This window comes from Ranitomeya imitator, chromosome 1, assembly GCF_032444005.1.
Source record: "Ranitomeya imitator isolate aRanImi1 chromosome 1, aRanImi1.pri, whole genome shotgun sequence".
Lineage (NCBI taxonomy): Eukaryota > Metazoa > Chordata > Amphibia > Anura > Dendrobatidae > Ranitomeya > Ranitomeya imitator.
Genome location: NC_091282.1, coordinates 255,920,018 through 255,932,968, shown reverse-complemented (window position 1 = coordinate 255,932,968; position 12,951 = coordinate 255,920,018).

The window sequence follows — 12,951 nt, the reverse complement described above, 5'->3', positions numbered from 1 at the left end:
GCATTAAAGGGGTCCTCTGGGGGATGTCGCATAAATGATGGTAACGCTTCCCACAGGTGAAGCGGGGTCCGCAGAGGTCCTGAAGTGTATGGCGATGATGGTGTAGGCCGGTAAAATGAGTAAGGACACAAGTTGTAAGTCTTTACCTGGTTTACTGTAGTTAGCAGGCCACAGTCCAGGGTACCAGGCACGGGTGATGGTATGGCCTGGCCAGCTCGGAGGCAATGGAAGATTCCCTTTTTCCAGTCGAGGTCCGTGAGCCTTTCCAACTAGCACTTGCAGTATATGAAGTCCCTGCTGCCTGAAGCTTTCTGCAAAGTCCCATTGTCCTGAGACAGGTACCTGCATGACGGGCAGCTTGAGCCTTTTTATAGGGACTCTATCATGCTCCGGGCTCCTCAGGTGCTGCTGCGTCTCAGGTGTGGTGTGGGCCAATCCCATAAAGTTCTCAGCCATCCGGTTCTGCCAAGTGACCTACAGTTCCACTAAGGCCTCGGGCTCCCGGTACTGCGCTTCGGCTCTGAGGGTGCCCAGTCACAGTTCCCCTCTGAGCCCTGTTCCTCTCCTTCACTCCTTTCCTCTGAAGCTCCACAACATACAACCCTTCGGGTCTTTCTTCTTCCAGAGACTGCTGCTCCCTCGTGGCTGCCAGGCCTCTTTGTCTGCTCTCTCAGGCTTCTTTCTCCTTCAGTGTCTGTATCAGGCTGCCTTGCTTGGTCTCCCTGGACCAACTGTCTCGCTCCTCCTCCGGGTCAGGATACATATAGCTTAGGGAAGCTCCCCAGAATCCAGGTCCTGAGCTCCCCCTCCTGGCCTGGATTTGGAATATGTTGCATGTGGGTGCCTTACCTGGTGAAGAGAACTCCATTGCCTCTGAGCATAATATTACCCTCCCCAAAGGGAAAGCTACATCACTGTAACAACCGGTTACCTGGGGTGTTACATGCAGTACCTGGCCTCTAGCTGTTCTTATCCGGTACTGAATGAAGTATTTATCCCAGAAAATTATTGCAATTACACATGTTTTGTTATACACATTTTTATGTCCTTTGTGTATATTGGAACAACAAATGAAAAAAAGACAAAATATACATACAGGTACTCCTCACAAAATTAGAAAATCATCAAAAAGTTAATTTATTTCAGTTCTTCAATACAAAAAAAAGTGTAACTCATTTATTCTATAGAGTCATTGGAAACAGAGTGATGCATTTCAAGTGTTTATTTCTGTTAATATTGATGATTATGGCTTACAGTCAATGAAAACCCAAAAGTCATTATCTAAATAAATTAGAATAACTAACAAAAAACACCTGCAAAGGCTTCCTAAGCGTTTAACAAGATCCCTTAGTCTGTTTCAGTAGGCTCCACAATCATGGGGAAAACTGCTGACTTGACAGATGTGCAGAAGGCAGTCACTGACACTCCACAAGGAGGGTAAGCCACAAAAGGTCATTGCTAAAGAAGCTGGCTGTTCACAGAGTGCTGTATCCAAGCATATTAATGGAAAGTTGAGTGGAAGGAAAAAGTGTGGTAGAAAAAGGTGCAGAAGCAACTGGGATAACCGCAGCCTTGAAAGGATTGTTAAGAAAAGGCCAAAAATTTGAGGGAGATTCACAAGCAGTGGACTGCTGCTGGAGTCATTGCTTCAAGAGCCACCACACACAGACGTATCCAGGACATGGGCTACAAGACAACGCCAGAAGAATCTTAGCTGGGCCAAGGAGAAAAAGAACTGGACTGTTGCTCAGTGGTCCAAGGTGTTGTTTTCAGATTAAAGTAAATTTTGCATTTCATTTGGAAATCAAGATCCCAGAGTCTGGAGGAAGAGTGGAGAGGCACACAATCCAAGCTGCTTGAGGTCTAGTGTGAAGTTTCCGCAATCACTGATAGTTTTGGGAGCCATGTCATCTGCTGGTGTAGGTCCACTGTGTTGTATGAAGACCAAAGTCAGTGCAGCCGTCTATCAAAAATTTTTTACAGCACTCCATGCTTCTCTCTGCCAAGCTTTTTGGAGATGGAAATTTCATTCTCCAGCAGGGCTTGGCACCTGTCCACACTTTCAAAAGCACCAATACCTGGTTTAAAAACAACAGTATCACTGTGCTTGATTGACCAGCAAACTCGCCTAACCTTAACCCCATAGAGAATCTATGGAGTATTGTCAAGAGGAAGATGAGAAATACCAGACCCAACAATACAGACGAGCTGAAGATCGCTATCACAGCAACCTGGGCTTCCATAACACCTCAGCAGTGCCACAGGCTGATCGCCTCCATGCCACGCCGCATTGATGCAGTAATTGATGCAAAAGGAGCCCCGATCAAGTATTGAGTGCATTCACTGAACATATATTTCAGTAGGCCAACATTATGGATTTTAAAATCATTTTTCAAGCTGGTGTTATAAAGTATTCTAATTTACTGAGATCATGACTTTTGGGTTTTCATTGGCTGTAAGCCATAATCATCAATATGAACAGAAATGGACACTTGAAATAGATCACTATGTTTGTAATGACTCTATATAATATGAGATTCACTTTTTATATTGAAGAACTGAAATAAATTAACTTGTTGATGATATTCTAATATTGTGAGAAGCACCTGTATGCCACTAAATGGTTTCATTGGGAGACCTTTTTCTCCTCCCCATCATACGGAAATATATTGAGATGACCATGTTATGAGAACCCCTTTGCATCAGATAACACTTACCACAAATATTAACCTTTATAACTCTGGGGTCCCTGACTCCTTGATATCATTAATTATATTTTCACAGCGTTTCCACTCCCAATGTTTTACTACTATACTCTTTTTCACAACTTGGATTATCTTATTTGTGATGTAACCTGCAGTTAAATATTGTACACAAGACACTGCATGTATGCAGCTCACAATGGAGTCTTATTGTTCTACTTGTTTATTTATAGTGTGTGTCATAGAGAAAATGTAAAATCCATAAAGACATCTCCAGAGAGGGGGCATATCCCCCTCACAGTGAATATGTGGAATTAATTATAGCTGAGGAAGTGAGCAACTAATTATAATTGGGGAAGTGAGGGACCTGACACTTCCACCTCAATTGAAATAGGCACCTCCTGCAGCGACCAGCTAAATACAGCAGGAGATTTGCCATCAAAACTGGATTTTGTTTATTCAGAGTTGGAGAAGTACACTTCGCAGGCTAGAGCTTCCTCAGATGAAAGCACTAGTACCCAGACTTTTTTGAACCAGTGGTCAGTGATGAATATTAGGGTTTGTGTAACGGGCTGGGTGGTGGAACCACTGTGCCAAAGCCCAAGGAAGACCTGGAGGGGCGTGACTAGGAGCCTCACCCAATCCATCCACGGATACGCAGCAGCTAACAACACCACAGACCGTGGAGAGACAAGGGAGGTGATCCAGGTGCTACTCCAGGACTGACCTTGGATAGATGGCGGCTGTCCCCTAGGAGCGGATAACTGGAATGGCCCGGGGGAACGCCCAACAGGTGCAGGCATGTAGACAGGAACCGCAGGTGCAGACAGGAGCCGTGGCAAATTTTAGGCCACGCCTCTGATCACACCCATTTCACAACTAGTCACACCCATATTCACGCCCCAACCATACCCATTTAGCACAGCTGATCACATATGATGCTTTATACTGTATAATAGCCCCACATGATGCTCCATACTGTATAATGGTCACACATGATGCTCCATACTGTATAATGGCTACACATAATGCTCCATACTGTATAATGGCCACACATAATGCTCCATACTGTATAATAGCCCCACATGATGCTCCATACTGTATAATGGCCCTACATGATGCTCCATACTGTATAATAGCCCCACATGATGCTCCATACTGTATAATGGCCACACATGATGCTCCATACTGTATAATGGCCACACATGATGCTCAATTCTGTATAGTGGCCACACATGATGCTAGATACTGTATAATGGCCACACAGTGCTTCATACTGTATAATGGCCCCACATGATGCTCAATACTGTATAATGGCCACACAGTGCTCCATACTGTATAATGGCCCCACATGATGCTGTGTACAGTATAATGGCCCCACATGATGCTCAATACTGTATAATGGCCACACAATGCTCCATACTGTATAATGGCCACACATGATGCTCAATACTGTATAATGGCCAAACAGTGCTCCATACTGTATAATGGCCCCACATGATGCTGCCTACAGTATAATGGCTCTACATGATTCTGCATACAGTATAATGGCAACACAGTTACTCCAACCCATCATTGCCTTCTCCCCAACCCCCATCACTGCCTTCTCCAACAGCACACACACCTCTCACCATGCTCCCTTGCAGCAGCCGGCAGCTTCCTCTCCTGCGGCGCTGAATGATGTCATCCAGCCGAGCCGCTGACTGCTCCGGTACGCCACTGATAAAGACCTCTCTGTGTCTCCCGTGCCAGTCAGTGTCAGAGCAAGAAGAGATATCTGCTCCGAACCGACACAGCTAGCGATCGTGCAAGCAGTTTAAAGTGGCGGTACATTTGGTCTGAGGCCATGCGGGAAAAGGAGGATCCCAGCCGAGACAGTGGGACAGAGTCTCAAAATTGTTTGGGAGTTATGCACATGCGACTCCGCTCCGTACACACACGGCTCTGCTCCGTACACCTTGTACACACGCGGCTCCGCTCGGCACACCTCGTACACATGCAGCTCCGCTCCGTATACCTCGTACACACGGCTCTGCTCCGTACACCTCGTTCACACGCAGCTCTGATCTGTACACCTCGTTCACACGCGGCACCGATCTGTACACCTCATACACACACGGCTCCGATCCGTACACCTCGTACACACCCGGCTCTGCTCCGTACACCTTGTACTCACGCAGCTCCGCTCCGTACACCTTGTACACATGCGGCTCCGCTCCATACACCTCGTACACACACGGCTCCGCTCCGTACACCTCGTACACACCCGGCTCCACTCCGTACACCTCATTTACATGCGGCTTCGATCTGTACACCTCGTACACCTCATACACACACGGCTCCGCTCCATACACTTTGCACACACGCGGCTCCGATCCGTACACCTCGTACACACCCGGCTCCGATCCGTACACCTCGTACACACCCGGCTCCGCTCCGTACACCTTGTACACAGTTACCCCACCCCCATCATTGCTTTCTCCCCAACCCCCATCATTGCCTTCTCCATCACTACACACACACACCTTTCACCGCGCTCCCTTGCAGCAGCCGGCAGCTTCCTCTCCTGCGGCGCTGAATGATGTCATCCAGCCGCGCTGCTGACTGCTCACATCGCTGCAGCTCCGGTACGCCACTAATAAAGACCTCTCTGTATCTCCTGTGCCAGTCAGTGTCAGAGCGAGGAGCAATATCTGCTCCGATCTGACACAGCTAGCGATCGGGCAAGCAGTTTAAAGCGGCGGTAAATTTGGTCTGAGGCCATGCAGGAAAAGGAGGATCAGTGGGACAGAGTCTCAAAATTGGGACTGTCCCGCTGGATCTGGGATGCTTGGGAGTTATGCACATGCGACTCCGCTCCGTACATACATGGCTCCGCTCCGTACACCTTGTACATACGCGGCTCTGCTCGGCACACCTCGTATACATGCGGCTCCGCTCCGCACACCTCGCATACATGCAGCTTCACTCCGTACACAGGCGGCTCTGATCCGTACACCTTGTACACATGCAGCTCTGCTCCGTACACCTCATACACACATGGCTCCGCTCCATACACCTCGTAGACACCCGGCTCCGCTCCGTACACCTCGTTCACACGCGGATCTGATGGATGGTGCTTTCCATGCCATGTTTCATCTCAATAGACAGGTAAAATCACGTTAAGAAACAAGATGACAATATCTAACGCCAGGGACGTCCAGGGGCGAAGCTATCCTGTAAGTTGGTGATCTCATAAAATTCTAAAAGACCCAGCACATCCCACAACCAGCACCCACATGAGCTAACCAAGGGGAGGTGTGGGCGTAACCTTGATCTAATGAAAAGCAGAATTTGGGTTTGATAATTTGTCAGTCCTGGAAGATACAGCTCGCTGTGGGTTCTGTCTATTTCTAAAGAGTAAAGAAAAGATTAAACAGCTCACCTCTGCTAGGCATTCCAGGAGACATGGATCTGCAAGGAACCACTTGTAGGCATGGAAAAAAGGAGGAGATGATCCAGCTTTCAAACTTTAGGTTAAAAATGTTCTTTGTTAAAGAATGCAATGGATGTTCGAAACGCGTAGCTGTGTCTACACTCATGATAGAATCTACCTTTTAACCTAATAAAGTTTGCAACCTTGGAAGCTGGATCATCTCTTTTATTTCCATTTCTAAAGAGTGCCTCCTTCCGCTAAGCTCTGATCCATTTCTTTGACATCAGCTTTAGTAATTCTCTTTTGTTATTCCTTTTTATTTTATGCAATTGTATGTATCGTATTGCTTTGTTTACTTTTTAGAAACGCTGCCTACCTTTATGGATTAAATGTATAAAATGTAAGAGCTCTGTTCCTCTTGTTCTGTAAACCGCACCTTGAAGCCATACACTACCAGCAACGGGTGTCCACTCGGCATGCATAAACGATTGGTGGTGGCAGCTAGTGTTTCCTTTTTGTCATTGTAGAGTGGGCAGTAACCGTGTGTGTGTGTGTGTGTGTGTGTGTATATGTGTGCATGATCATATAACATATGTTATATATGTTATGATCAGGTGGTCTTGGAGCAGCTTGAAATAACCTTCGCTGGAGCAGTGGTAACTTTACTGACCGCAATCCCTGATCCTATCACCGCAACTAGAAGTAGCCGTGGGGTGTGCCTAACCAGACCTAGACACCTCGACACAGCCTAAGGACTAAATATCCCTAAAGATGGAAATAGGAAAACTCTCTTGCCTCAGAGTAGACCCCCAAAGGATAGGTAGCCACCCACAAATAATAACTGTGAGTAGGAGAGGAAAAGACACACGCAGACAGAAAACAGGGATAAGCAAAGGAGGCCACTTCTACCTAGATAGGAAAGGATAGTACAGGATACTATGCGGTCAGCATAAAACACTACAAAATATCCACAGCAGAAAAATACAAAAACTCCACCACCTAACTAAAGATGTGGAGAGTATATCTGCGACTCCAGCGAGTCCAACTAGACTGAGAAAAACATCATGCACAGTCTAGCAGGAACAAAATAGAAACAAGATAAGCACAGAAGATAAACACACAGCAGTGTGTCTAAAAAAAATGAAGAAAACACTTATCTTAGCTGAATTGGCAGCAAGCAGGAGGGGCCAGGCAGAGGACCAACACTTCCAAAGGAACATTGACTACTGGCAAGGACTAATGAGTCCTGCACAGCTAAATACCCCAGTCCGAATTGCAATTAGCGGAAACACCTGTCCAAGACTGCTGCTCAGGAATAACTGCATTACCATCAACAACCACCGGAGGGAGCTCAAGAGCAGAATTCACTGTACTGTATATATAAATAAAAATACTAGATGGTGGCCCGATTCTAACGCATCGGGTATTCTAGAATATGCATGTCCACGTAGTATATTGCACAGCCCACGTAGTATATTGCCCAACCACGTAGTATATTGCCCAACCACGTAGTATATTGCCCAGCCACGTAGTATATTGCCCAGCCACGTAGTATATTGCCCAGTCACGTAGTATATTGCCAGCCACATAGTATATTGCCCAGGCGCGTAGTATATTGCACAGCGAAGTAGTATACAGCACAGAGCCACGTAGTATATTGCCCAACCACGTAGTATATTGCCCAGCCACGTAGTATATTGCCCAGTCACGTAGTATATTGCCCAGCCACGTAGTATATTGCCCAGCCACGTAGTATATTGCCCAGTCACGTAGTATATTGCCCAGTCACGTAGTATATTGCCCAGGCGCGTAGTATATTGCACAGCGAAGTAGTATACAGCACAGAGCCACGTAGTATACAGCACAGACACGTAGTATATTGCCCAGCCACGTAGTATATTGCCCAGTCACGTAGTATATTGCCCAGCCACGTAGTATATTGCCCAGGCGCATAGTATATTGCACAGCGAAGTAGTATACAGCACAGAGCCACGTAGTATATTGCCCAACCACGTAGTATATTGCCCAGCCACGTAGTATATTGCCCAGCCACGTAGTATATTGCCCAGTCACGTAGTATATTGCCCAGCCACGTAGTATATTGCCCAGCCACGTAGTATATTGCCCAGCCACGTAGTATATTGCCCAGTCACGTAGTATATTGCCCAGTCACGTAGTATATTGCCCAGTCACGTAGTATATTGCCCAGGCGCGTAGTATATTGCACAGCGAAGTAGTATACAGCACAGAGCCATGTAGTATACAGCACAGACACGTAGTATACTGCCCAGTCACATAATATATTGCCCAGCCACGTAGTATATTGCCCAGCCACGTATGTAACAGGTTAAAAAAGACTTAAAATAAAAAATAAACATATACTCACCTTCTGAGGGCCCATTGTAGTTCTGGCACTTGTGTGCGGTGCACGCGGCAGCTTCCGATCCCAGGGTTGGTATGAGCGCAGGACCTGTGATGACGTCACAGTCACATGACCGTGACGTCATGGCAGGTCCTTCTCGCATAGCATCCTTGGCACCGGAATCTGCCGCTTGCACTGCCGAGGACAGGGCGCCACATCGGAGGGTGAGAATAACGGGGTTTTTTTTACTATTATTATTTGAAACATTAGATATTTTTACTATTGATGCTGCATACGCAGCATTAATAGTAAAAAGTTGGTCACACAGGGTTAATAGCTGCGTTAATGGAGTGCGTTACACCGCGGTCCATTAATGCTGGCATTAACCCTGTGTGAGGGCTGACTGGAGGGGAGTATGGAGCGGGCACTGACTGCGGGGAGGAAAGAGCGGCTAATTTGCCGCTGGTCTGTGCCCGTCGCTGATTGGTTGTGGCAATGGCAATAATTAGGCAATTATATAGTAGATATTCCATAAGCTGGAATTGGAGGTGAATATGCCATACGCTTACTGTGAATTCTGTAGGATTTTCCCAATATCATCCTTGCCAAACTGGTGACAGGGGGATCTGCACTACTCCCCCTGCTGTTATCTGTGACAGAGTGTTAAGGAGCATTTGTTCTATTGTATTTGACTTAATTATTTTTATCCTTTGTTTAATGCTGTATACTATCTTCTGAAAATAAAGGACTCGAAGAGGACTGTGCACAAGAGATGTCTCACAGTCTGACAAATTTGGAGCGCTTCTGCAAGGAACAGTGGGCAAATTACCAATGGACAAAAAGTGTGGAGTAACACTGGGACCAAGCAGACAACCGACGCGTTTCGAAGGAGCGCAGTCCTTCTTCATCAGGGTTACCTTCGAAACGCGTCGGTTGTCTGCTTGGTCCCAGTGTTACTCCACACTTTTTGTGACGTCACACAGTGAGCGCTCCCGTCGGCCATTTTTTTTTTTTTTTTCTGTTTTGCTTCACTGTCTCCAGGGACGCCACCGGCCGGGGCGTTCCTGGTTTCCACGCCGACTCACCGCCTTCCTGTTTGGCTGCTGCCACCTGGCGCTGGCTTCCTCGCCCGGTACCTGTTCCTCAGGAGCAGCGTCTCATGTGCTGGACTCACGTTCCAGGCGCTCGGATCCTTGGTACCTCTGGCACTACGTCTATCATCAGACCTCGGTGAGTCAGACTCACATTGTTTAGTGCCAACACCTCTGGTACCACGTTGTGCTCAGCATAGTATTTATCACAGTGCACTTATCCTTCCACTTTTTTCCCATCACATGTAGCAGGGACTCAGCGGGGAGTTTATTAATAGGGGCAACTTTTGTATACCATCCTCAGCACAGACATTTCCCTTTAGCGCGGTATCATCCTGTTTTACACGTAATGTTAGATGTTAGACTTGACGTGAGACAAGCTATAACAGACACATCCAATGGTAAGACTCCAGACCCTGATGGTCTCTCTACTGAATATTATAGGATTCTCTCCCCTGACTTAGTGCCCATTTTGACTAATCTTTTCAATGCAGCTTTCCTTTTGGGGGCTTCTGTCGATCGATATACTGACTCATGCACCATAACTATCCCTAAACTTAACAAAGACCCGTCACTGCCACAATCATATCCCCCAATGTCAGTCATCAACCATGTTTATAAACTCCAGGTGAAGATCTTAGCAAACTGTCTACAAATGGGCTCAGATGGGTTTTACCCAGGAATGGAGCATATATATACGCCTGGCGGTCGCAGCCACGGTCTTGGCCCAAGGTGCAACATGACCATCTGCAATGCTGATAAGTCTAGATGCTGAAAAACCCTTTCACATGGTGGAATGACCTTTTTTTGTACGAGGTTCTAGGCCAGGGAGAGTTTTCGCCTGAGGTTCTTGCAATATATTCAGTACCTTCATATAAATGCAAATACTTGTGTGGCAGTTAATGGATGTAGTGCACCAGCAATAGATCTCTTTCGAGGAGGAAAACAGGTATGGCCTCTGTCACCCCTTCTATTTAATCTCTCTATATACCCCTTACTACACTTTCTATTGTAGACACCTACTTTAGGGGACTTATGGTGAGCTCTAGTAACTAACCCCAAACAGGTCCTGCATTCCCTTATACAAGAATTAGAAGTCATGGGAGGCTTATTGGGATATAATATGAACTGGGACAAAACAGAGGTGATGTTATGCGGCCCCATTATGGGCAGCGGGGTTTTCCTGTCAATGGACTACTTGCTAATTATAATACTTGGAAGTACAGTTGACGAGACATCCCATACTATCCAAATTTTGCGCCTAATGAGGAGAAACAGATCAACTATTTATACCACTCATTTATCGGGGAGGGAAAAAAAATCCCCGTATAGCCTTTAAATTACTCCAACAGCTGAAGAGTAATGGGGGGATAAACTTCTCTGATATTAGACACTATAACCTAGCATCCCTATTCCAGGTGGTGGATTGGCTGGGAGGGACATCCTGCTATGCCCAATACAGCCTGGAGTGCTGCCCTCTTACACCTCTCTTAGGCTGGGATCACACACAGCGAGATACGACCGAGTCTCGCAGGTTAAATCCAAGCTCTGGCACCGGCACTCCAGAGCGGAGCATGCGGCCGCATAGCAATACATGGAGCTGCACGCTCTGCTCCGGACTGCCGGTGCCAGAGCTTGGTTTTAACCTGCGAGACTCGGCTGTATTTCGCTGTAGTGTGACTCCGGCCTTATACTGAATTACTGGCTGAGATAAGAGCAAACGCACTCCTGGTTTCTACATGGAAGGCATGGCAGAAAATATGCTGACAGTTTCATCTCTCTCCCCGGGTGTCTCTGCTTCTCCCACTTGTTGAGAACCCCTAATTTCAACATGGACATTCTCACCCTGTCTTTTATCAAGGGCACTCTCAACATATAATATCTATTAAACACCTGGTCCACTTAATGGAATTGAGGAGATACAGTCTAAATACCCTACCGCCATATTCTCTTCTTTCCAATACCTTCAAGCTAAGAGTTCTCCTGAAGAAGACCGGCGAAACGAGCATTGGGGCGGCAGGTGGGGACTCACTACGTACCATCCACATCTCCATGTAAGCTTTATTACCTTATCTAATTTTATGCCAGTTATACCGTGCATCCAAATACTTATGTGATATATTAGGAGCGCGCACTGTCGCACTTTATTGTGGCTTTAATATGCAGCCTTATCCCCTTAAATTCAGACGTGACTGATTGAATATATATTAGACAGGAGATACTTTTGTGCTGCAATTAGCCATACTAATTGTATTTAACCCCTTATATATTAGGATTTTTCTACCTCTACACCTAAATAATTAGTAAGCACAATTATATGCACAATTGCACTTTATTTTTGTTCTAATATGCAGTACTAGTTCCTCAATCTTTAGACACTATGAAATAACTATATACCATATGAGAAACATTTTCTACCGCTACAATTAGCCATACTGATTGTGTCTTAATCCTTACATACTAAAAAAGTTTTTTTTGCAATCTTGATTGTGCTTAATCCTTTATATTTTAGGATTTTTACTGGTATAGCCTTATATAATATAAAAAAAGATTTTTTTTGTAACTCTTATATGGACATAATTCTTATTATCCCCCTTATTCCTGCTATTTAGTGTCATTCTGTTATTTATCTTTTTATTATCTTGTGTGATTAAATAAAAATTGTTAGAATTTTAATTACTCTCGGGCCTTTTTTCTATTATTTTAGAAAGGTTTATATGTGATATTAAGCTAAGAGTTAAGTAACAAAAATACTAGCACATCTTCCTGAGCAGGAGTGGAGACCATGCCTGCTAAGATGGTTCACTAAATTTAATTCCTTATCTGGCCAAATAGCCACCAATTATAATTTTATCCATGTTTCCCTGGATTATGAGCAATCCCAATTTCCACTAACCAAATAGCAGATTGAGGACCCCACCTTGTCCTGTGGCGACATTCTGGAAACTTTGGTTCAAGCCCACAAATTCCTCCCTTCAGCCCGTTTTCTAAAAATCTGTCATAGATATTATTTAACTCCGTAAAAAGGTCGTCGAATGGGGCTATACACTACCTCTAGGTGTTTTAAGCAAAACCCCCCATCCCCCCAAAGCCAATTTGTTTCACTGCCTGTGGACATGCTTGGTCATTCGACCATTCTGGGTCAGAGTGCAATAATTCACCACCACACATCTGACAAACTTTGCCCCCGATGAGACTCTATGGGCCATCTTTCGATATTTAAAGCCAGATAAATATACATGCTCTCCAGGGGCCCATAATCTACTACATTTGGTAGTGACAGCAGGTATTAAAGTAATTCTGCAGGTATGGATTCACGACCAGGCTCCTCCTTTCAAGATCTTTCTAGACAAACTGTCGTTTCTACTTCTGATGGATTGG